This window comes from Lemur catta, chromosome 15 (genome assembly GCF_020740605.2).
Source record: "Lemur catta isolate mLemCat1 chromosome 15, mLemCat1.pri, whole genome shotgun sequence".
NCBI classification, from domain to species: Eukaryota; Metazoa; Chordata; class Mammalia; order Primates; family Lemuridae; genus Lemur; species Lemur catta.
In genome coordinates, this window is record NC_059142.1 from 44,453,522 (window position 1) to 44,474,509 (window position 20,988).

A 20,988-nucleotide genomic window follows, 5' to 3' on the forward strand; every position below is an offset into this window, starting at 1 on the left:
CTAGTCTTCATTAAATACCTCCTCTCTGGTTATCAGAGGCCCTGGTCTGGGGAACCGGTTCCTTCCTTCCAAAAGAACATTGTCTAGGAAACTAGCTAGTGACAACTCATACCAATTTTCTCTTTCAGAGTCACAGTCACAAAAGTTGCAGAAGAAATTTAACCATCTTAGCATCAAGCCCTTCTATTTCCTACTCATAACTTCAAAATTCCCAGGGAAGACGCAGGTCCCTCCTGTTTCCCTGCCACATGACAGGTGGATCTGCTGAGCACCGGCAGGCACCCAGCTCATCTAGAAATCAGTATCAGGAAGAGAGAGGAAGCAGGAAGCCTCCCTATCTGCAGTATCAGGTCTAAACACTGCTGCCCTCTTCTCTCCAATAGGGACTCTCCCAACAGCAGGAAGCCTCCCCTCACACCCCTGCTCCTAAGGCACAAGCAGAATTCCCTCCTATTGCCTAGAGCTCCCTTTAGTGTCCAGCAGGTAGTACTAAGAGCTACTAACAAACACTTGCTAAACACCCCCATAGGCAAAGTACTCTGCTTTGCTGATGGGTTGGAGTGAGGTCGATAAGAGGGAGAGAGGGGCACAAATACGAACACAGAATCCCTACCCTCTAGGAAGAGAGGAAGATTACCACATGCTGACTGTGGGCTGAATATGGAAGACTCCATGCTACCAATGACACATTCAGTGCCTCCTGAGGCTGGGCACAGGAAGCCCAACAAGACAAGAGGGCCACCCTCAAATCCCATGATGGTAGGCAAATGTCTTTCACGTCTAGGACAAGGGCATGGAACATGCTTCCTCAGAACCTGCTTTCATAGGACAGCTCTAAATCTGCTGTATAGCTCCACTGATAAATCCCTGTGGAGTCCCCCTCCCATTTCCCCTCCTGCATTATTCCCTAAAAACTACTCAATCCCTCCAATAAACCCAAGCTTTGAAGAGCATTGCTCAAGTTAAGTTTCCCATTGCTTTGTAGTGTGTTTGCATTCATTCATTTGCCCGGCAAATATTTAAGAAGCATGGCCAAGGAGTCAGACACTCTGCTAGGTACTGGGTATGAAATGGTGAGCAAAATTAACAAGGTCCCTGCCTCTCTGAAGGAGAGGGAAAAGCAGGTATCTACTAAAGAATATGTACTAACACACTAACAGAGATTAAAAAAAAAAAAAAAAAGGTAGGGGGTGGAAACATTTCCTGCAGAGGGTTCAGCTCCTGAAAGATCCAGCTCCCCTCCAGCTGAGAATGGAAAGGCAGTCAGAGAGCCTGGAATATAATGAACCAGGAGAATAGAGCCAGAGGCTGAAGGCGGAGGCAAGAGGGGCTCGATCACACAGCACCTAAACATGTTCAGAATGTAGATCTTGTCCCAGGAGCAACAAGAACCCTTCTTAGGATTTGAGCGAGGACATGACATGATCACACTAGAAATTTTCAACCACCACTCTGACTGCAGTGTGGTGAAGAGATTAGAAAGGAGTAGATGTGGGCAGGTCAGTGAGAGCTGCTGCAGGCTTCCAAGCAAAAAGATGGATGTTTGGACTAGAGTGGTGGTGGTGAAGCTGGAGAGGAGAGAACCATTGCGGAGATGTTTACAAGATAAAAATCAACAGCACATGGTACGAGACTAACAGATGGGACTATGCATTTGCAGTGAGGAGAAATGTCAGTTGCCTCTGGCAGAATCACTAGCTATGCAAACTCTGCAGCTCACTAGCATTATACTTTCCTTAGCACCTACTTTTCGGAGTTTCTAGATAAATTTAAAGCCCTTCTCTTATTTACTCCTCAATCTATTCCTGAAAGTGTCACCCATTTTTAATACATATTTATCAAGCATCTGCTATGCACTGGGGATAAAGAGGTGACCAAGACAGCTAGTGCCCTCTACATCCGTCTCCTCTAAGGCCCTGGGTGTTGCCCAGAGGCAGCCTCTAAACCCTGTCGCAGCGAACACAACTCCCAAAACTGGGGTTGGAGGGGTGGTTGTCATCATCCTACTTCCTGAAACCTTCCTACAAGCCACTTAACAGACTCCTCTCTACCTCTTAGAGACATTCCACAATGCAACAAGCAGTACTAAGCAGTATTTTTCACCGAGATTCACTCCTCATTTCCTGAGCCCTAGGAGACATCATGGCATCAAATCAAACCTTCCCAGGTCTCTGAACCTTGCTCTTAAAGGAAGACCATGAACCCCACCCACCAGGTGGTTCTTCCTTCTGCTACATAAGCAAATTCCTTCTCTTTAAAAGGTATTGAGTTTGGGAACTACATGTAACATTTCTTGCCCAGATTAGTTTGTGCTGGGTTCTTTCCTATTACTGACATTGGTGGTTTAATAAACCCTGGAGCTATACTGTCCAATATGGCCACATAGAGCTATTTAAATTGAAATTAATTAAAATTAAAGCTTGAGTTTCAGTTTAATTAATTAAAACTAAAGCTTCAGTTTCTTGGTTGCACTAGCCACCTTTCTAATATTTAACAGTCACACGTGGCCTAGTGGTTACCGTATTAGAGAGCACAAATCTAGCACATTCCCAACATTACTGATAACTGCTGGGCAGTGGTGCACAAAGGTGCTGCTTCAGGGTTCTCTGCACATTTGATTTGAATTTCCCCTTTAAAAAATAAAAACAAAATAAAAATTTGACATGGACTTTCAACATATTAACTTGTATCCTGTTTGATTTTAGAAGTGAATGCTATAAATTAAACTTAAAGTAATATATACCACAAAAACACTGGTTTTTAACCAGTTTCAGTTTAGGCTTTGTGTAAAATTCATTGGCTAAGAATGTTTTAAATAACTTGTGACTTCACTGCAGGCAAGAAGAGAGATCATAATTTTATAAGCCATTGTGGATACAGACTTTTTTTTATGTGTCTTACACACTGCTCAAAATCATTGATATTTAGTAATACACAGCTAACTGGTCATCTGGAAAGAACTCTAATTGTTTATGCTTTCTTCGCATAAGCAAGTCTATAAGAGGTTCCCAAGAAGTGTTCATTTCAGATTCTGAATTTCAACTACCTAACACCAGCCCTATAATTATGCAGCATGCAGGATTTTTTTCTCTAGGACAGTATCTACCAAATGACTTTACAGTCCAAAGATACATTTCTACTATGATAGAAAATCCAACAACAAGGGGAGGAGGGAGAGAAAAAAAAAAAGAAAGTCCACCAACAAAGAATGCTTCAATGTGAAACTATCTTGGAACAAGATTAGCAAAACTTGGTAATTATGGAAACTGAGTGATAGATGCATGGGGTCCATTATATTGTTCTTTACTTTTGTGTATTTTTAAAAGTTTTCCAGAATAAAAGATTAAAAACAAAAAACTAATGTAATTACACACAAATTTGATCAGGTCTAACAAACACTTTGCAGGATAATTATAACTTTAATATGGCTAGGTTCGTAGTATTTTACTGACGATCCCAAACCAGGCAAAGGAACCAAAACCAGTGACCCGTTTTATGAAGTTCTCCCCTGTATGATCTGGAGGTGTGGCTGTTCCTCTGAATGAGAAAACACCACATCAAACCCTGGCAGAGATAGGGTTTAGGAAGGTTGCACATAGCAACTCTGAGTCGTCATGTTTTGATCACCTAGTAATAAGGCCACTGGCCTCTGTTCCGTCTCTTATCAGAAAAAAAGGCTAGAAATCCCCCTCCCACATCCAAACACTAAGGCAGAGAGCTGCAGGCAGGAGCAGAGGAACAACTGCTTCTGGTCCACCTTGCTCCATGTTGAGCACTGCACTCACTGCAGAGGCTCCCACAGGTAGGACCAAGCCTCCCAGGTACGGATGCTGAATGCTTAGCACATTACAGAAAGTCCAACACCAAGCAAGTAATTCTGCCTTAGAAAGCCTCCAGTGGACACTCCTATTAGCCATCTTAGTTTGACCTTCAGTCCTATGGTTACTCTACACATGGAATGATGGGAAGTGTTGACTAAGAACAGAAGCTCATCCACTCCAGATCAAGTTCCCTACTGCCCCGAAAGTCAGCAGACCCTAACCACAGCCCTTTCTGTACATGCCAGGCACTGCTCTCGGGGCTCATTCAACCCTCACAGCCACTAAGAGGTGGAAAACTGAGGCCCAGAAGGGTAAGAAACTTCCCAAGGTCCCTCGAGCAGTGTCTAGCTCTCAAGCCCCTGCTTTCCTCTCTACACTGTGCTGCCCTGTAACATGCCCTCTGGAGCCTGGCACCTTTTGGGCCTGTCCTGCCCATCTTCCCCTCTCTGTCCCTCCTCATTGCAGCCACACCATATCCACATCTTCCTCTCTTGAAATGCTCTGCCCAACACTCCCAGTTGCCAGCTCTTTCCCCATTTCTTTCTCCATGCCCTGCTCCTTTCCTTCAGCGAGAGTTCACACGTGTTACAATTTAATACACACAATGCATCTGTCTGTTGACTTGTTTATTGTCTAGACTAATGTGTTATGTGCAGGCAGGGATCACATCTGTTTTGCTCCCCATCGGATTTCCAATGCCAAGCACGATGCTTGGCCCCAGTAAATGCTCAGATACTTGTTGAATAACTGATAATCATTGTTCAGTCAGTCCTTTCAGTAGAAATATTTCTAAATTCTCTATTTCAAGCCCAAAATGAAAAATATAACCATCTTTAGGAATGCTGCTTAAAAGACAGCATTAGGTCTATGAAAGGACTGAAAATTGAATAAGAGAATGAGCCAGCTTATGTCAGCTTTAAATAGCAAAAGAGAAATGAAACTCTTACAAAATGCATATTGTGATTCTGAAAGGTTATTTGCAAGAGCAATCCAAGGGGTGGGTTTTAATCTCAAATCCTAAGTAAGCTTATGACTGAAGACAGCACCTCTTACCCAGTCCCATTCTCAACTGTTAAAATAAGCCGGAGAAGCACTTGTGTGTTAGTCCCAATAATCTTCTTAGGGGAAATCCCTTAGAACCAATATTTCAGGCAAAGCCAACAAAGGTTACCTGGTTGTTTCAAAGCCCCCCAGGTTTCCCATCCTGCTGGCTTCCACATGGGAGGTTAGATTCTTCTCTCAATCGTCCCACTTATGCCCACAATGACCTGGCCTATAGCCTTTGTTCACCAAAGAAAATCCTTTCCTTTCAAGGACTTAAGTCTTGTGCAACTCCTATAAGAGTTATTCTTTAGGTTTAACAAAGTTCTCCCAATACAAATAGTCCTCCCTTATCCAACGTTTCAGTTACTCAAGGTCAACGGAGGTCCAAAAATATGAAATGGAAAATCCCAGAAATAAACAATCTAGTAGTTTTAAATTGGCGCCATTCTGAGTGGCGTGATGAAATATCTTGCTGTTCTGCTCCATCCCACCCAGGACGTGAGTCATCCCTTTGTCCAACGGATGCTACCCACCTGTTAGTCACCTAGTAGATTTAGTAACTGTCTGTTATCAGATTGATTGTCTTGGTATCACAGTGTTTGTGTTCAAGTAACCCTTATTTTACTTAAGAATGGCCCCAAAGCACAAGAATGGTGATGCTGCTAATTCGAATATGCCAAAGTGAAGTTGTAAAATCCTTCAAGTTAAAAGGTGAAAGTTCTCGACATCATAAAGAGAGAAAAAAAATCATATGCTGAGGTTGCTAAGATCTACAGTAAGAATGGATCTTCCATCTGTGAAATTGGGAACAGTATATTTTTATACTTGTTCTATTTTTTATCAACTATTGTGTTAATCTCTTATTGTGCCTACTTTATAAATAAAACTTTATCATATGTGTGTACATATATATATATATATATATATATATGAAAAAATATAGTGTATATAGGGTTTGGTACTATCCATGGTTTAGGGCATCCACTGGGGAGCAATACAAGCTGGAGTTCTAGGCCCAACTACACACCACTGACCTTGCTGTGTGATTCTGGACAAGTTATTTAACTTCTCTGAACTTCAATTTCCTCATCTTAAAATAAGATTCATAATAGTATCTACTACTCTATAGGGTATTGTGAGGTTTGAAAGTAGAAATAGTACCTGGCACACAGCAATTCTCCATAAATGATAGTTACTCATATTGTTATCACCTGTCATTGCTTTTTTTCTGCTTTTCAAAGCACTATCACAAACATCCACCTGAGTCCTGAATGAAGTCATTTCCTTTCAACCATTTAATTTCTCAGATCCTTAGATTCATATAAATTTGTATAACCTGAACTGCGGTCAGGGGGTAAGAGGGGTCTAAGAAATCTAGCCCTCATTTTGGAAGAGAGATCTCTTAAGGCCCAAAATGGTGAAGCAATGTGCAGCCGGTGTCCTGCCTCTACCCAGTGCAATTTTGAGTAATCCACACAGCAGTTGGGAAACGTGAGTTTCTGATGATGAAGTGGGGCTAACAGGTGAAACCACCAGGACTGCAGCCAGGATTCCCGACAAGTCCAATGTTCTCTCTACCCTACCAATGCCAGTCAAGCTCTTTTGTACTTTCATGACCTAGCATCCCTCTCATTAATGGTGTTTCATGGACATTTCATGCAATGTAATTAAGCATTATGAGGAGTTTGGAAAGGAGCAATACAGAATCTTGTACATAACCTTGAGTTGCTTTAAAACTCACATGTAAAATATTCATATTAGTGTAGGTTTCCAGTCTTCTTACAACAACAGTTATTTTTAACTTGGGATTTTAAGTTGACAAAGTCCTTAATGAATAGGCAAGACAAAAGGAGCTGTCTGTCCATGGCTTGTTAGCTCCTAAAGTTAATGCTTCTCACGGGGACCAGAGTCAGCCAAAGGACAGAGCTCCAGGCAAATTGGAAAACATTTCTCCAGCCCACAGATCATGGATTATGGCATCTTATGAGATGCTCCCAGCCTCTCCCAGCTAACCGTTCCTTCTGTCATTGGAAAGTGCCAACTGTTACTGGGTGCTAAGTCAGGCCACGAGCAACCTCATTTAATTCTTACAACTACCTATAAATAAGATACTACCATAGTTAATCTAATCTAAAACCACTGACTATAAGACACACCATTACTTTATGTACCAAAAAAGGAAGCCACTGCCAACTACAATTGTAAGATCCCATAGATTATGGTTTTTTCCAGAAATGTTAAGATGAGATAAATTGTAGTCTTAGCATCGTTGAAATGGCAATATCGTCCCACTTTACAGATAAAGAACCTGAGGTACAGAGAAAGTAATTTACCCAAGGTCACGTAGCTGGTAAGCAGAGCACAGGGATACAGACCCAGTAAGGCTGGTCACCTTTCCATGGCAGTAAACTCTGATTCCCTAACAGCCTCGTAGATTACCCACAACTGCAGTGGGCAGAGAAGCAGGACACTGGCTGCTAACTTTGGCTCTACCACAAGCATAGGAGCTCATTAACTGTGGCAATTCTCCGAGTATCTCTAAACGTGACCTTTCATAAGTCTACTCAAGAGGGGCACTGCACTAGACTATCTCTAATAAAACTGCCATTCCTCTCCCAGGAAAAGCAATGTGGTACAATGGAAAAAACATGTTGTGTAATCAAAGTCCTCGACTGAAATTCCTGTTTCACTATTTAACCAGCTTGTCACCCTGGGCAAGTTATTGAACTGCTCTGAGCCTTAGTTTCTTCTTCTGTAAAATGAAGCTATCACCACCTCCCTTAGAGGGCTGCTCCAGGACTGGAGAGGATATATATAAGGGGCAGAAAGTAGTACCTGGCAGAGTTGGAACTCAACAATGCTCTCTTTTCCACACCAGTCTTCTGTCTTGGGACAGAATCAAAAAAGTAGCATTCCCTGTGACCTCAACAGCTCCCCAAGGACCCTCAGGAGATAATCAAGATTAGACAGAAGGAAGTAGACCCTGAGGGATACTCAAGCAAAGAAAATGAACTGGAAACATCTGGAGGGCAAGGGACAGTGTTTGTTTAATGAACTTCCTAATTTTTGAATAAATGAATTGATAAAGAGAAAAAAAAAAAGAACAAGCACTTACCATCAAAAGACACAGGTCAATAGACATGAGGATGAATACAGTTTTATACTAAGCATGACACAGAAAACTGGTCTCTGAAGATTCAATTTGATACTGAAAGTCATCTACAGTGGGAAGAATTTCCCCATTACTCTGTTATGTTCTTACATTAGGTAATATTCTGTGTATTTCTCCTCTTTCTGTCCTCAAGGGCTTCAGAAAATCCCCAAAAAACAGGACCATTCAACTTGCCGGGAAGGTAAATCATATGGCACATAGAAACAAACTCTTCACCCTTTTTTTCATTCCATCATATTTATAATGCCTAGCAGTTTCTGGCATAAAGCAGACTCAATAAAAATTAGTTGAATGAATATTTTCTTTTTTGATTCCAGGCAGTTGCTTTTTGTCCAAAACATTCTACACATTTATTCTACCTAAAAGCCCAATCTTTCCTGCCTCTCTGGAAGCATTCTAATAACATAATCTCTAATAACAAACAGTATGTTTGGCATATACTATGTCTCTAACTTCGTCACATGATGACATTCTCCTTGCTCTTCAGACCTCCAACACTCAGCCCAAACTAAACTCCTGAATTTTTCCTTCCTCCTGGGATCTGTCCCAGCCCTTGGGTTACTTGTCCATGGACTCAATTACCACCATCTTCTGATCTGAATCAGTTTGTTAATCTCCTTCCTTTCAGGCATGGCGCCTCTTCCTGGAGATAAATGTGCAAGCAAGTTCAGTTAGTTCACCCAGAGCCTCCCACATCCCCTCTCTCCAAGCCTTCACTGACACTGCCAGAGAGGCTCAAGTAACAAGAAAAAAATCCCACTCTATTCCCATCACCTCAGGAGACTTACTTGTTTTCCATAAGTGTACACCAACTGCCGATTTGTGGAAGAATTTGAAAGAATACTGAAATAGTCTATGGGCTGGGTAAGAGCTACTAAAAATGGCAGTTTCCCTCTTCCAATATGAGATAAGCATCCCTGTGCCATGGAACTCTAAAACTCACAATGCCTAACGCCTCAAACTCCCCCTAGTCCAAAGTTCAAGACCACCTGTCCTCTATTTTTCCTTATTGTTTTCCATTTAAAAGTCACTGGTTGCTTCCCTTCCAGCTTACACCTGGCTCCTGAAATGAATCTTCTAAATCCTTTGAGAATCATCAAAGCATGTAAAAAGGCTCATTCCTTTCAATTCGTGAGCAGAGCTGCGATGGTGTCAAGACGCTGGGACTTTAACCATGAATATAGCACGACCCCTGCCCTCAAGGAGCCCACGCTTTTCCCTCAACTCTACAAAAGTATGTCCTCCCTTGCAGTATCTGTAAAACGTAGTGACAAAGTACCTCACAGCTCTGGAGAAAGAGCGAGGGTGCAAACAGACTTGGCCCTTACATTTGATGTCCTGTAACCATAACAACCGATGGTTTAAGTAACTATCAACCCACCGAGGGGCTAAGTTTTCAAAAAACCACTTTCAGAAGGGGAAAACTCCCCTGCACCAAGTCCCGCCTCGGCCGTGCGCTCAGGGCGGCGTGTGTGGTGCAGGGTGGCCGGCCGGCCCGTTCCTTCTCCCGCTCCCACCGTTTCGTTTTCGTGTTCCCCAGCCAGCAGCGCCGGCGTCCACCGTGACACCTCGCTCCCGGCAGGGCAGCTGGCCTTAGGCCTCAGCCCAATGTCACTTGTTAACCTTCTGATCCCCCGGGTTTCGGCACGCCGCCGCCTCCCTTCCAAGCACACAAACCACCCCACGGCCACCGCCACCCGCGTTTCCCAGGAGTTGGTGAAAAACAACCGAGGCGCAGCCAACCTCTGACAGATTCGCGTAAAAGTAACTGCGGTTCTCCACTTCTAAGCGTTTCCAGTCGTGGGCGAGGGGGGTGGCAGGAACCGGGGACCCCATTCAGGAAACTGTAAGCCGTTTTTCTTTAGCTGGCGTCTGACGGTGCCTCCCCGCCCGGGGCTGAGCCAGGAGCCAGGCGCCCGGGACCGCAGTCTGAGGGGACGGGCCGGCGGGCACCTCCGGCCGGGGTCAAGCCCACGCCTCCCGAACCGGCTCCGGGAGAAGGAACGGTTTGCTTCGGGGCGTCGTGGGTGGGCGTCCCGGTCTGTACCTGGGCCATGACAGCGGGGTGGGAGCCGGCCCCCGCGCTCAGCCGCGCCAACGGCCGCTGGAGCCGGCCGGTACCCTGAATCCTGCGGCGTCGGGCCGCCCCCAGCCCGGGCCTTCTCCGCCGGGCGCTCCCTCCCCCGCCCAGGTCCCCGCTCGGCCCCGGTCGAGCTCACCCCAGATCCGCTGGCTCCCTCATTGTACTCCGCCGGGGCCCGTGCTCCGCGGCCGCCTCAGCTCCGGCTTCAGCTGGGGCTCGGGCCCGGTTCCCGCAGCCCGCCCGCCCCCGGGCACTGGCCGCCCCGCCCCGCCGGCGGACCCGCCCCGCACCCGCGGCCGCCGCTGCCAACCAGAGGGCGGCGGGGGCGGAGCCAACGGCACGCCAGGCCCGATCAATCCAGCTTCCATCGCGCGCCAAGGAGCGGCGGCGGAAATGGGCGGGCGATTCGTCAGGTCTATGAAAGGGGCCACCGCCCTCGGGGCGGGGGAGAGGGGCGCCGGGAGGCTTACCTGCAAGAGTCCTGAGTGGAAGGTGTAAGAGTTTCCCTGTCCGAGCCGGGCTGCAGCGCTTTTCTCTGCTCTTTGCACTTAATTTCCTCTTCCTGCAGCCTAGCAACAAGTGCCCTTGCAGGGTGGGGTGGAGGTGGGGATGGGGGGGAAGGAGGGCTTGGGAAACTGAGGCTCTGAGAACCAGGAATGTCCCGCTGGGCAAATTCATTCGAATTTGGGTTTTAGAGGGCCGTCAGACACATCTATCCCCGTCCAAGTCCAGAAATTGGCTTTCAAAGGCAAATTTCCAGTCTCCCCCAGTATGTGCTTCCCCCACCTGAGCACGACATCCAGTTCCGAACTGACCCTATTGCTAGTTCTTAGAGCTTGCAGCTCATCTAGTATAAACTACTCCTTTTAAAGAAGCAGTATCTGAGGCCCAGAGAGGTAAAGAGACGTCTAGAGGTAAATTCTCACTTAAAATGAGCCTCCTGAGATGGTAGTGTTCATTTTACATTTACCACCTGTGAACCTGGGGTGGCAGGTAGGACTGGCACATCGGGAGAGTTCCCCTGCTTATCCATATTGCCTGTCAATCAATGCGCCTTCTACATCAGTGGGTCCCAAACATCAACATCAGGTCATCCTGAAGGATTTTAACCAGCAGATCCTTAAGTCCCACCCCAGAGCCTCTAATTCACTAAGTCTTGGGATGACATGGGGAGAATATGCGTTTGTTTTTTTCAACACCCCTGCCCCCAGGTGATTCTGATGAGGTGGTACAAGGGCCACACTCAGGCTCCTATTTTGAGTCTATCATAGTCATGAAATTCAAATTCAACTGCCTAAAGAAAGCTAAACTTTTTATTCTCAAACTTGGTAATATGGTTGGGAGATTTTCTAGTAAGGGTAGAGGTCACCTACTGAGACAATCAGAACAGTTCCCTGAATGGTTCATGCCAAGAACTGAATGTGGGACACTGGACCCGGATGAAGCACCTGCTAAAAGCCTGAAATCCTGGCTGGGGGAAGGGCAAGACTGAGGCCTCCAGCCCTGGGAAGCCAGTCCAGTTCTCTGACCAGTGAGACAATATGTAAATATCCTAATGGCAAACACACCCTTGCTCACTGTCATCACCAGGCTCAGTCATAACCCTGGAAGGATGCCCTGCCCGTCTGGTGCCTCATTCCAATGCCATCAAGCCCTGCCCACCCTTCTGGCCACAGTCTTCTCCCCCTCCAGTGCTCCAGACACCTGTGTGACCCAGAAGTCACTGCCCTCAAACTTGGAGGTCAGCCCCTTCCTACCGAGACCCCTCCCACACAGATTTCAGGCTTTTGGAATGGCCTCCACACAGTGACCCTGTTTTTGCTGTGATATCTGATGGGTGCTGTGTTTGCCAGGGACAACTCTGCACACAGATAGATCAGCTTTATCAGGATGGAGATTCTAGGTTGCAGACATCACTGCCTGGGATCACTGCTAACCTCCATTGGCCTTTCCAAAGGAAAAGGGATTCTTTTTCTGAGACAGAGGCTCGCTCAGTTGCCCTGGGCAGAGTGCAATGGCATCATCATAGCTCCCTGCAATCTCAAACTCCTGGGCTCAAGCCATCCTGCCTCAGCCTCCCAAGTAGCTGGGACTACAGGCAAGTGCCACAACACATGGCTAATTTTTCTATTTTTAGTAGAGATGGGGTCTTGCTCTTACTCAGAAGGATCCTAGCCTCAAGCAATCCGCCTGCCTTGGCCTCCCAGAGTGCTAGGATTACAGGCGTGAGCCACCATGCCCAGCTGGAAAAGGAATTCTTGTCCCAATAGGAGAGGGCTTTACCCATGGATGTCTAGAAATGTGCAAGTAGGGCAATTATGAATGAAGACACAGCCTGAAGGACTTCTTGGACACATCCTCAAACTCCCACCTCAGAGAGAGAGAGAAAGAGAGGGTGGGGGCCCTGGAGCTGTACCCCAGCAAGGGTCCTTGGAAGCTGGCAGTATGCATCTCAGAGTGTTGACCACCCTCCTTGCCGATTCCAAGCTCTACATAAATGTTAGATTAATGAGTACATTATCAACCTAACCTCAAACTAGGGGCCAATAAGATCTAGCATAAACACTTAGGAGCTCTTCTTTTTGAAAAGTGAGGAATTTGGATGCTTTGAAAAATAAATGAATATATAATAATATTAATATTCCCTACCTATTAAAAGGTTACTGTGTACTAGATACTATACCAAGTTCTTTGCACATATTAATTCAGTGAAACCTGTATAGTAGGTGTGATTGTTTTCGCCATTTTATGGATACAGAAACTGAAGCTCACAGAGGATTGGTGATGTGTCCAAGACAGCAGGGCCAGTTAAAGGAAGAGCCAGCATTCATGACCCTAACCACCAGGCTCCAAATTGCTTTGCCCCAGTGCCTGCCGGAATGCCCTGTCTTGCTACCAAAAACAGGATAGATAACATCAAAAGGCAAAAGAAGCAAATATCACTAATCTTCATAGAAATGAAGTATAATACAGGAGCACTGCCTTGGAGTTTAAGTCCCATTGCTCTAACTTACCATCTGCTTAACCTTGAACAAGTTATATAATTAAATCTCTTTGAGTCTCAGATTGCTTATCTATAAAATGGGAATAACAAATTCTGCCTCCTTGGGCTGGCATAAAAATCAAATCAAATGAAGAATATATATGAATATATAGGTAATTTGAACTTACAAATGAAAAAATTTAGAGTTTGGCATCTGTGACTCATTCATTGTAGTGACTTATGACAAAGGTCAGAGATTGTGATGCTAAATTCAGATATTGAGCCAGATTCCTCACTTTGTCCTCCAACAGCTGCTCTATATGTTCAGCATGTACGAAGTGAACTAAAATTTTCCACCCACAGTAGGGTCTTAGGTCACAGAAATGCAAGCCCAAGTTAATACTTTGCCCTATTTCCTTACTGCCACTACCTCCCCCCCTCCCCCCAGGCTCTCTCACAACCCAGGTTTCAGCCCTTGGTTAAGCCAACGTAGGTTCTGGTATACTTGAAAGATCCCCAATTATGACATTTCAAGATAATCCCTACTTTTTCATGAATCTCTAAACAAACAAAAAATGCTCTAAGATTTTTAATTTCGTTTTTGACACTGAATTTCACTTTTGGAGGGAGAAATGGTTAAGAAGTACAGAAAAACAAAAAGTTGATCCACTTGTACATCTAACAAAGGTTAGGGGTCCATTCTGCCACACCATTAACCAGCAATCACTGAGCACTCGGTAAGTCTCAGGTGCTGGGCACTGGAAATAGAGATGAAGACACCTGTAGACATGCCCAGGTGAACTTGAGACACTAGCTCTAGTACAGAAAGACTCACACATTGATAGACCATTATAGGCTTCCTCAGAGGTTAGCCCAGGAGCTATGGGGGACACAGAATAGACTCTTATAACCCCTGGGGAAGCCCAATAATGTTTTACGGGTGGCCAGATGAACGTTATTACAAAGAGAAACCAGAAGGGTGATAAAAACCCAAGTAAGAGTGTCATCACCAAAACCAAGGGAGAAGAGATTGGAGGAAAGAGTAGTCACAGCAACAGACACCTCAGAAGGGTCAAGGTGGAAGAGGTCTGAAAAGTATAGTTTGGGATTTGGAAATTAGGAGGTTATTAGGGTCACTGACAAAAGCAGTGTGGGGGCCGGGCGTGGTAGCTCATGCCTGTAATCCTAGCACTCTTGGGAGGCTGAGGTGGGAGAGTTGCTAGAGCTCAGGAGTTCGAGACCAGTCTGAGCAACAGTGGGACCCCATCTCTACCAAAAAGAAAAAGAAAAAAAATACATTAAAAAAAAAAAAAAGCAGCATGGGAGTGTCCGGAAATGCAGAGTCCCTAGGACTGGGCTGAGGAGAAGAACTAAGGAAAAAGGAGAATGAAGAGGGTAAGTAGCAGAGGATGGGGCAGGGTCCATGGAGGCCCGAGGGGGCAGGGGAATGACCTGGGTCAGGAAGAGGGTTTCCTCTCCCAGGGACATAAGCTAAATACAGATAAGTCAAGGACAGGCGGGAGGATTCATTCACAGGTGCAGGGGAGGAAGAGGAGGGAACTGTTTTAGCCCTGAAGTAGGAAGCAAAGTCGTCTCTTTAGAGTGGGTGGGGAGGAGATAACAAAGGGACTTTGAGGGAAACTGTGAAAGACTGGAAAAGCCACCGAGAGGAACGAAAGAGGAAGCTGCCCAAAGGAGAGGGAGGCCCTGCAGGGGGACTGGGTGTTTGCGGTGGCACCAGGTCTGGGAGTTGGGTGGATGGCTCTCTGGGCCTTGGCCTCTGGGCCCCTGTACGGACAACCTGGGGTCAGGGTCAGGAACAAGAGAAATGTGACACAGCTGGGGGCACTGACGATAGGGGGCTGGGGTATGGGTCATGGCTTCTATGCTGGATGGAGGCAGGAAATCCAAGGAGGAGGAGGTGGCTGGGAGGAAACGTGCGGCTGCAGGAAGGATGAGAAGAACCAGACTGTTCCTTCAGGAGGGGCGGCACTGAGGTTTGCATGGGGGAACCATTCTGAGCGATGATGAGCTCAGGTGTGGCCATGGACTTGGAGTTTCTAAAGATGCTCAACTCCTGGGCTTCCCCTCCCAGTTCCTTTATGGGGAATAATCAGTCTGAGGACCAGGCGGCCCCCAGCACTTTCTGTTCACGCTGCACCTGCTCTGGGCCGACTCTCCAAGATGGGGCGGAGAGAGCATCGTTCTATGCTGATTTCCCTTCTGAAATGAAAACCTGCTAATAATCCAATGGACTCCCAACAGCCTCCAGATACGAACATTTATGGGAAGAGCTCCTTGAGGGACATCATCGGGCTTTAGAGACGCCTCACCCGGTGTGTCGAGACTCTTGCAAATAATGCCCAGCCGTTATGGAGCAGCAGTGGTGGTGCCGATTATTTACTTTGCTAGTCAGCCTGAGACCCGAGGTTATTAAATATAAATGTCTCAAAGCTCTGTCCTTTCAGGATCCACTGGGGAACTGTGGCTTCTAATTGACGCGGAGCAGTGCCAGAGTGGAATTTCCAGGGAGCAAGACCGACATTTTCCTCCCTGTCTGTCCTGACTCTGTTCCTGGCCTCTCAGGGTCCCTCCCACAGCTCTGCACAGAGAATGAATTTGCCTGTCAGTAGATACTCCCATGCTTTCCCTATGACCTTGACATTGTCCTCCATCCTTGCTGCCTTCCAACCACAAGGCTGTCTGCTAGTGACCACCGGTCCTCCTGCCTCCACTCCAACATGGGAAATCCAATCTCGAGCTTGCCCGGAATCACCCCAGAGCATGATTCTTACTCCAGGGACGGAGGGTTAGTGGCACAGCCAGAGGGTGTCAGCCCCAGCCCTGCAGCTGGGGCCTTTCGGTCCCACCAGAACATACTGCCTCTTAAGGAGCAGTGGGGGGGGGCGCTCAGCTGGCCACTTAATGACATATCCATCCACCTAAACACAGAGGAAGGCTGTTTTTTTTATTTTTAACCTTGAAAAGATGATTTCTACATCCTGATACAGAGTAGCTAGAAGTGGAAATGTCAGCTTCCCACCGGGTTGTTAAACAGAATCGTGAGTGGAAATGATGGGATTGCTAGCCTTTGTCATTTCCACGTGGCTACTCAGCACCTATTTTATTCAGAAGACAAAGATGGCCTATATTTGAGAGCTTAGGCAAAGAAAATCTTTGAGTCTGTTTTGTCCAGATTTGCCCACAAAGCAGAGCTTGAGACAAAAGCTCACTTGCAAATACATTATTGGGGGGTGTGAGCCCAGAGAGCATAACTGATGCTCAGGGATGAAGGCAGAAGCATCTGAGAATTTGTCATTAGGGTGGCCACATTCCTGGCTGCTTGATCTGGAGGGACTGTCTAAGAAGCCCTGTGAGAAGCATCTCAGGACCCACCTCCAGGGCGAAGGGGAAAGAGAAGGCATTTACCCACTGGCTCCTGCTCCCACAGTGAAGGGTCTGCACAGGGGCCTGAGCCCTGCGTCCAGAGTGCACTGGCTTGGCACTGCGTGGGTTCCCATGCGTTCTAAGCTGCAGTGTCAAAAGAGGTGCCTTGGCTGGGGCTGACAGGTGCCAGCTGCAGGCCCGAGGCAAGATACTATTGGGTTGCACCTGCCAGAGCTGGTAGGAGCATTCACAGATCTGGCACCACTGCAGTGGCTGCAAGGATCTCAAGTGGTGTTTAAGAGGTGTCTGGGAGACAGACTATTTTCAGAAAGAGGGACCTTTCACTATACAAATTTGGAGCCAAAAAAGCTGTCATCTTAGGATGGAGGGATATCAAATGTCTTTTAACATTATAATATTCTTTCTAGGGAGGCAGCATGAGACTAGTGGCTTCGGGGTCATTTCAACCTGGGCTCAGGGTCTGCCTCTATTATTTCCCAGTTGTGTGGCCTTGGAGCAGTTATCAAACCTCCCTGAGCTCCTGTTCCCTCATCTGTAAATTGCAGATGTCCACATCCTATGTTATCGTAAAGATTCAGTGTACATAAATTACTTGGTATAGCATCTTTACATAATAGATACCCAAATAATGGATGCTGTTGTTTTTCACTCTAGAGAAAATTACTGGCCATGGAATGTAATGCCTGCAGGAAGACAATGGGGTGATGTGCTTAAGCCTCAAAAATAGAAGTGAAAGAAGATATCACATGATGGCAGGAAACCAAAAAGGACTTCTAATATCCAAACAACCAAACAGCCTCTATCCCCAGTGACTACATATCTTGGCGTTTCCAGGATAGCATCCATTTCAGATATTCTCTCTTGTTGTCCCAGTGCATGAACTCACATTGGAGATATAGCCACCTTGATCTTGGACCAGAAAACAGCATTATAGGACTATTCTGTCGAGAGAGGAAAACATCAGCCCTAGTTTCCTCTGCTCCACCTACCCCTGGGGTGTCGGAAACAGAACCCTTGTTTCCCACGGAGGTTTTTCCTCTAACACCCCACCTGAGGAGGCAGCTTTGTTTGCACAGGTGAGCTGATGAACAACCACAGGACTTTCAGAAGAACCAGACACTCAAAGCACAATGAATACCATGCAGCAGAGGAGGAACCAAAATGCACAGGTGGAGGGCTCCTCCCACCCCTAATCTCCCAGCAACCCTCTCTCCTGCTGGGCTTGTGGGATCCACCGCAGCAGGAAATGGTTTTTCTCTTATGAATGTGATAGAAGCTCATTTCAGAGTATTTTTAAAACACAGAAACGTAGAATGAAGAAAAAACTCATTTTCTTATGACCTAATAATTGTCAACATTTTGTATTTCCTTCTGTTCTTTTCTAAAACATGGTTTGTTTTATAGTATACATATACTATTTTGCATTCTCTATTTAAAATGTAACATTGTAACATAATGAGCAGCAATATGGCATAAAGCAAAAAAAGGGCTTGGCTTAGAGACAGAGGGTCCGAATATTGATCCCAGCTCTGCCACTTACCACAAGACTTTGGGCATACAATTTACCTTTTCTGAGCCTCAGGTTTGTCATCTGTATAATGAAGATGATAGTCACATCCATTCTCTGCCCCCTAGTTTTCTGTGTGGTCCTCTAGACTGTAGCCACTGTGAGCAGTGAGCCCCTTCTGACTGGTCCTCTGCTGAGTCCCTATGGCCTGGCTCTGGCAGATTAAAGATGGCCATAAAGTCTTGGTCATTCCCTCCATCCACAGCTAGAATTTATTTCTCCAACTCTTGGAATCTTGGGCTGGCCTTGTTTGGAAGCCAGCTTCCAAAATGGTTCCCCGTCATTCTCACTTCCTGGTCACTACTGCCCTTTCATAATCTCCTCCCGCCATGAGTCAGGGCTGAAGTGTGTGACAAATAGAGTATGGTGGAGATGACAATGTATGATTTCTCAGGCTAGCTCATGAAAGGCATTTAGGCTCCTGCCTTGGTTTCTTGGATCACTGGCTCAGGGAAAAGCAGCTGTCAGGTTGTGAAGACGCTCAAACAGCCTGGGGAGAGGCCCTTGTGCAGAACTGAGGACTCCTGCCAACAGTAAACACAATTTGTCAACCATGTGAGGGGATCCCTGGAAATGGATCCTCCAGTCCCAGTCGAGCCTTCAGCTGAGTCCAGCCCTGGCCAACATTTTGACTATAATCTCATAAGACACTCCAAGCCAGAATGGCTCAGAAAAACTGCTCCGTAATTCCTGACTCACTGGAACTATGAGAGATAAATGTTTATTGTCACTTTAAACCACTAAGTTGGGGATTGTTTGTTATGCAGTATAGCTAACTAAAACACCAAAGATTGGCTTTGTCCAACAGAATGCAGCAGCAGTGATATTCTGGGACTTCTGAGTCCAGGCCTTAAGAAAACTGAAGCTTTCACTCTCTGCCCATGGAACCAACCACTCTGCTATAAGAAGAAGTTCAGGCCACAAGGAGAAGCCACAGAGAAGAGAACCGAGGGACTCCCGGTGAAAGCCCCCTCGAATCTCCCAGCCAACAGTCAACACCAACTGCCATTGCTGTGCATGAGCCATATTGGAGGTTCCAGCTGAGTTGCGCCCTAGACAACTGCAGCCTTACCTGTCACCACAGCAAGCAGAACACAGGCTGAGCTCAGTCAACCCGCAGAAATGCGAGAGGTAATAAAATGGCTGTTGTTTCCAGCCCCTGGGTTTTGGGGTGATGTGTTCTGCAGCTCTTGGCACCTAACTGGCTCTTGAGAAATATCTGGTGAATCCATGGATGACTCTTGTTGGGTCTCAGCTTCCTGTTTTAGAAACTGGCAGGGGTTGCTAGACCATCCATGCTTTACCTCCTCTGAGTCCCCATCTCTCCGCCATGTCTGCTGCTTTCCCGGCCACCTACCATAGGGTCGCGCTCTGTTCTCGCAGAATTCCACAGTCCGTGGCATCTCTGCTCCCACCCTATGCCAATTCCTCGTTTCTTTCTGAGGCACACACACACCCGGGCACCTGCCTCCTCGAGAGGCTGTCCCGGAGTTTCCATCACGGGGCTGTGTGACTTGGCAGGAGGACAGTGGCACAGGCCCTCTGCCTTACAGGCCACACCTGCTCAGTTCAGCCAGAGGAGACTGGGAACATTCCCAATGCGTCCCTGGGACACACAGGCAAAGAGTAGGACAAATGCAGCCTGTGTTTGCCATCTACCCTTCCTCAAGGCCAAGTCCTGTAATTATCTTTTGATTAGAAAATGACTGGTCTCTTTCACTGTATCCCGGGCCAAGGCAAAGTGTACTAAAGTAGAGAGGAGGTCTCTGCTTCTAAAAAGGGCTGCTCGGCCTCTGGTTTATTAGGGTTTCCTTGTTTGCCACAGAGGCGCCAGGATGACTTTTATTGGCAGTGCCTGCAGGCATGTGTGTGGGGGGGTAGATCTCTATGATTCCCATTGAAAAAATAAATTAATTAAAAGGAAACTGAGGCCTGGAGAAGTCAAGTAGCTAGCCTAAGGCCACAAAGCAAACCCAGCTCACTGGTGGAATTGGAATCACCACCCTTCTATTTCCAGTCACCCACTTGACGCTCCTACACCCACCTGGCCTCTGAGCGGTCACGGTGTGACCCACTTAACTCATTATTCAGAAGCACAGGTGGCCCTTCCTGACTACAAGTCATCCGCAAATCACCATCATCACTATTTTAATTAGTAAGGCCTCCCTCATTAAGCTGTAAAGTTACCTGGCCCAGACTCTAGAAAGCCACTCAGTTTCTGGAAGCCGGAAGGGACAATGACATTATTCATCTATCCAGCCAGGAAGCACGGATTGGACACCCAGTGGGTTCTAGGTGTTCTGTAAGGTGCTAGAGACACAGCAGTGCACAAAACCCAGGCCCTGCCCACAAGGAGCTTGCAGTGTAGTAGGAAATGCCAAAGCCCTCCCTCTGCTTTTATGCAAATTATGATGGTGCATGAATGTCACAGCTCATGGCATAGTTTTCATACATCGCAGAGCAGAGGAGAAAACAGTGGCCCCCTCCTTACGCTCCAGACTTGCCCACCTGCCTGCTGGATCTGGCCTTTTGGATGCCCATAATCATCTTGTGTCAAAATGCCTCAAACGGAGCCCTCGGGCTTTGCCCACCCTGTCTTTGTCAAAGGCACCACCGCCCACCTACCCACTCACCCAAGTCAAGAAGCGTGAGTTGTCCTCGATCTCTGCCTTTCCTGGTCACATCCAGTCCATGAGCAAGTTCCAGGTTGGGCACATCCAAACGCTATCCCAAATCTGTCTCTGCAGCCATCGTCGTCTCTCACTTCGTCTCTCTGTTTGTACTCAGTGATTGCTCCTTAAAATGATAATCACAAACCTCAAATGGGCACTTGACCCTGGCCAGCAAGCCTGCATTTCCTGAGTAAATTCACTTTCCCACTCTCAGACATCTATGACGCTCTTTCTGCAG

General features: G+C 46.6%; 1 protein-coding gene across 2 annotated transcripts in view; it reads right to left on the minus strand.

Moving 5' to 3' along the window:
- TEX2 (testis expressed 2) overlaps positions 1-10,374 on the minus strand; it is a 105,902-nt gene extending 95,528 nt beyond the window's left edge. The window contains exon 1 of one of the 2 annotated variants that reach the window (XM_045525819.1): positions 10,257-10,374. The gene's annotated coding sequence lies outside the window, so the exon portion shown is untranslated. The remainder of the gene's footprint in view (positions 1-10,256) is intronic. The other variant, XM_045525821.1, reaches the window with a different exon arrangement.
- Positions 10,375-20,988: the final 10,614 nt, after the last annotated feature.